The sequence below is a fragment of the Microplitis mediator genome, chromosome 5 (assembly GCF_029852145.1).
Source record: "Microplitis mediator isolate UGA2020A chromosome 5, iyMicMedi2.1, whole genome shotgun sequence".
In the NCBI taxonomy this organism is placed as follows: domain Eukaryota; kingdom Metazoa; phylum Arthropoda; class Insecta; order Hymenoptera; family Braconidae; genus Microplitis; species Microplitis mediator.
The window spans coordinates 1,754,325-1,759,228 of record NC_079973.1 but is presented as its reverse complement, the minus strand read 5'-3'; the positions used below and the strand labels follow the sequence as shown (position 1 = coordinate 1,759,228).

General features: G+C 34.3%; 1 long non-coding RNA gene across 1 annotated transcript; it reads left to right on the top strand.

Annotated features, from left to right (window-relative positions):
- Positions 1-261: 261 nt before the first annotated feature.
- LOC130668199 (uncharacterized) lies at positions 262-2,372 on the top strand. The gene is made up of 3 exons (XR_008989966.1): positions 262-322; positions 401-660; positions 772-2,372. It is a non-coding gene; the product is annotated as an uncharacterized LOC130668199 (long non-coding RNA).
- Positions 2,373-4,904: the final 2,532 nt, after the last annotated feature.

Genomic DNA, 4,904 nt, shown 5'->3' with positions numbered 1-4,904 from the left:
ATATTATTCAGGTAAATGTCAGTGGATAATAACGTTTATTAATGCACTGATCACAATTACACTACAGTGTTATGTAGTTTTAGTTGTCGTGCCAACCAACGGCAGATTAAACACCCGCGCTCTTCGCACATACACAGAAAACTGAACTGGTTGAACTGGCCCCTTACCTGGAGAACGCGCCGATTCCGAGCGTTGCTGCGGTTCAAGGGCCCCCACCTTTTTAACTTTAGCTTTTGCTTGGATGCTTTTTAGTTTCAGAGTTGAGCCAACCAGCGAAACCGTCAGAGTTTCTTTGCTCTTCGGAGCTGCTTTACCTGTACAGGTATAGATATATATTTATATGTAAGTGTAAATATATGAATATGTATGGGTAAATGTATGTATATGTATATATATATAGGTGTGTATACTTTTATATCACTTGTACGCGATGTCTGATGTGTACAACTGTACTGATGTGTCCGTACTCGACACTCTGCTCGAACTCCAGTCGCGGTGGTGGCTCGCGGTCGTACTCCTCGGCGTCGGGTACACTCGGGCTGGTCTCTCCACCACCACGACGACCATCACCGATACTGCGACACGACTACGCTCCTCGCAGGTCGACGATTAGCTACGACTTCTCTTCTTGCTGTGCTCTTCTCTCTTCTCTCTTGCCAGGTGCGTAACTTGTTTCTGGGTATTCCATTGTGCTGTGTCCGTCATACGCTTTATGAGTCAAGATCCGGACGACGACAAGATTAATATACATTTTTTATTTTTTCTTACCAGGTACGGCGAGCAGGTACCGGACCGCAACAGGTTCAGGACGTCCGGCGGATTTTTACGGTCGTCGCCGAAATTTATTGTTTTTTAGTACTTTCACATTTTTTGCGTCTTTGCTATGCAATGGAATTTGTAAAGTCATTTTTAGATTTATTTGGGGGCGTACTATCGCAACTGATAAGTTGTTGTTAGTTTATTGTTAATTGTGTGGTAAATAAAATAAGAAAATATTTTGTTTCAGCCTCGATTCCCGCGGGAAATATTTAAATTTGGGAAATCGAGTTATTTTAAATTTTGAATTTTAGAAATTGTTTATTGGGGGAATTGATAGCGAATAGTTGTAGTTTTTGACTTACCTAGAAGTTCGCAGCATTAGTATTTTATTTGGAAACCAACTATTGCTGTATTTAGAAGATTGGAAGAGCGAAAAATATTAAAGTTGACTGTATTTAAAAAAAGTTATAAAGAGTTACATTTAAGATTTTTTATAGGAGTTTTGAAGACCTTAAAATCTTATATGAGAGATATTTTTTTTAAGAAAGATGTGTTAGTTTTTTGAAGGAATATTACATTTTTTTGTTTGAAGACATTAAATTTTCTCGGAATAAGTACTATTTTTTAAACGCAAAAATTTTTTTATGCTCCAACCAAAAAAAAAATGCTTAAACTAAGAGAAACATAACTTGGGAGTAAAGTTATATATGTATATATGTTGGAGAAGGAAGTCGCCGGTGCTATAAGCAGCAGCGAAAGTAGTTCGATGCTTGCCACGAGATCGCGCCCACCAGTTGTAGTGTCCCTGGTAAGAAACTTATTTTAGAGTTATTATATTGCGAGCTTGAAGCAATTATGGGACGAGTTTTCTGTTGAAAATTTTCGTTAGTAATATAGGGGTATCCTGTATTACATTATAACAATAATATTTAATATGAATATTTACCTGAATAATTTTTGTGATTGTACGAAAAAAAGTACAAGTCAAAGAATGAAATTATTTTTCTAAATATGCATTTATTCAATCTAAATATCGTTACTAAATATTTTATAGTTTCTAATAACTCAATAAATGAATTAATGATTCAGTTTTCTTTTTCTTTTCCTGTTTCTCTTCAACTCAATAAATGAATTAATAATTAATGTTTTCTGTTTCTTTTCCTGTTTCTCTTCAACTCGACACCATGCTCTGTCAAGAGGTGATCCCCAACTTTCCGAGGATCGGTGAAGCAAAAGTCGCAACCGTCGCACGGTGATATGTTTTTCGATGACCAGCTGGTACCGGACTAGAATCATCACTTCGGCCTCCTGGAGAGCTGACAAGATTAATGCGCTGACTAGGTGGTTCGGTCGAAGGGAACTGATTAACAACACATCTATGTGTTGAAATCTGCTGTTTCAGCTGGTCCCGTTCAGCACGTAAGAGTTTAATCTCATCGTTAGCCGCCGCAAGTTCAGCACATGTGAGTTTATTTTCATCTCTAGCCGCCGCAAGTTCAGCTCTTAATTCTGCTACAAGAGCTGACTCGTTAGAGCCACTCGCAGAAGTCACGGCGACTCCAGGCACGGGCAGAAACTTCTGTTGTTTCCTAAAACCCCACAAAAATTCCACTGTGGAGGCTATGTTGATGGTGTTGTATGGAGGTTTAATGCATGCAACCAGAAAACGTACGGTGTTTTCTGGTAGGGCATCATTGATACTTTTCCACAGCGGATTTAAGGGTTTAACGGAAGACGGCCGATATATGAATTGCTGGAAGCCGGACATTACAGATGTTATCTACCTAGTAGACTTGCTTACCGGTGTTGAAGGTGACCCACTAGGTCGAGAAGCATCAACTTCGTGCCGCTCGAAACCAGGCATATCGACGACGACACAACTTTGCGTGGTTCTCGTATTAATCTGTGTTGATAGATTTTTTTTATTTACTTTTCGTAAAAATTAGTCAAATAACAAAATTTACTTATACAATGCTATTACTTATTTTTAAAACTATTTCTCTGTTGAAAAAGGCAGTTAGAACAATGGGTTTAAAAATAAAATTTAAGGATGAATAAACGAGCTTTCAGATGAAAGTAACGAAAATGAGCTTTACTATTGAATTAAAGGTTATATTATATATATATATATATATATATATATATATATATATATATATATATATATATGTTTGGGACCATTATATTATACATACATTTGAGACTTATGAATACGGTATTTTTGAAGCCTACTCAACAAATTATATATACACTTATCCAAAAAATTAAAGGAACAAGAAAATTTTATAAATTTTTTAGTGATATTTGGAAGGCTGTATTTTCGTGAAAAATTATCGCATCGAAAAAATAAAAAAAGCAAATTGAAGCTTGAAATCTCTAGTTTGAAGATCTTCCAGCAAAATATTTTTCTGAGTCACGGTTTTTGCGGAATCATAAGAAAAATGTCGAGACAAAATTTTTCTAAATTTTTTGGTTTTGTTTTTTAAGTCTACGGGGCCGGGAAAAAATTTTTCAAAAAAACGAAGTCATAGCTCGTTTAGCAAATTTATTCAGCTACAATTTGCTTTTTTTGTTTCTCTGTACGACAATTTGCTGCTGAGATATCAACCTTTAAATGAAAAAGGAGCCTTTTGTCTTTGATTATTGATATCTCAGCAAGTAATGGTCACACAGTAATTTAAAGGGCAGTTTAATAAACTTGAATAAATTCCCTACAAGCTCCATTTTCGATTTTTTCAAAAAAAAATTTTTTTTCATCCTTGATATCCATTTGAAAAACCCACAAAAAATGGCCATTTTCTGGTTTTTTAGTCAGCTCATCGCTACTCTGCAAATATTGATAAAAAAAATAATGCTGCCAGGTAATTTTACAGCTTAATGTACCCCCAAAAACCCCGGAAATTTTCAGATTGATCCATTGAACCGTTTGTCCGGTCCGATTGCTCAAAGTTTTGCAAAACAATTAAAGGAACAAGTTTTGTTCCTTAAATTGTGTAATCATTACCAAAATGAAAAAATTAATTTTTTTCGGATTTTTTTTCATTTTTGCGTTAGTTATTCAGTAAATGTAAGGTAAAGAGGAAAAAAAAAATTTTTTCCAAAAAACGAGACCAAACAAGAATTTTTTTACATTTTTTTTTTTTACGTTTCATTCGGGAGGTTATTTTTTTTTTTCGTTTTTCGGAAAAAAAATTTTTTTTTTCCTCTTTACCTTACATTTATTGAATAACTAACGCAAAAATGAAAGAAAATCCGAAAAAAATTAATTTTTTCATTTTGGTAATGATTACACAATTTAAGGAACAAAACTTGTTCCTTTAATTGTTTTGCAAAACTTTGAGCAATCGGACCGGACAAACGGTTCAATGGATCAATCTGAAAATTTCCGGGGTTTTTGGGGGTACATTAAGCTGTAAAATTACCTGGCAGCATTATTTTTTTTATCAATCGTCTTTTTTCTCGTAATTTAAATGCAATCCTAATGATAGTGGCGCGAACTTGGCGCGAAATTTCAAAATTGTAATTCAATCCAACAATTGATAAAGTCTACTTGATCATTTAATCTCAATGTTATCTACTGAAAGTGATCAATTACAAACTATTGGCATTTGATAATTGTAAAAAATGTCGTCTGTGGGCATTTTAATAAATAATTATATATATATATATATATATATATATATATATATATATATATATATATATATATATATATATATATATATATATATATATATATATATATATATACATACTGCTAATTATGCCATCTGGTGGCGCAATCATTGAAACTCGTAATTGATAAGAGCAAATACAATATTATCGGTATTATTTATCGATAAATTGTCGTCTCGGGTGGTAAAAAATAATATTTCAGTTGACTTATCAATTGGTCAAAAGTTGAAGGAAAGTTGGCAGAAAGTTGACAGCAAATATTTCTTTACAACTATCGCCGTCATCTTGACGCCACCTTGCGGCAGTAACTTTCCGTCAATTTGGTGTGACTGTTGTCGTCAAGTTTCGGCCAACATGGCTATCAGGGTATACTTGCTTTCTTTTTCCTCCCCTCCGATCGTTCGTTTTCTCACGTCGAGCTATTTCATTTTACTCAATTTTTCGTTTGTTACTCGCCATCTATTTGCTCT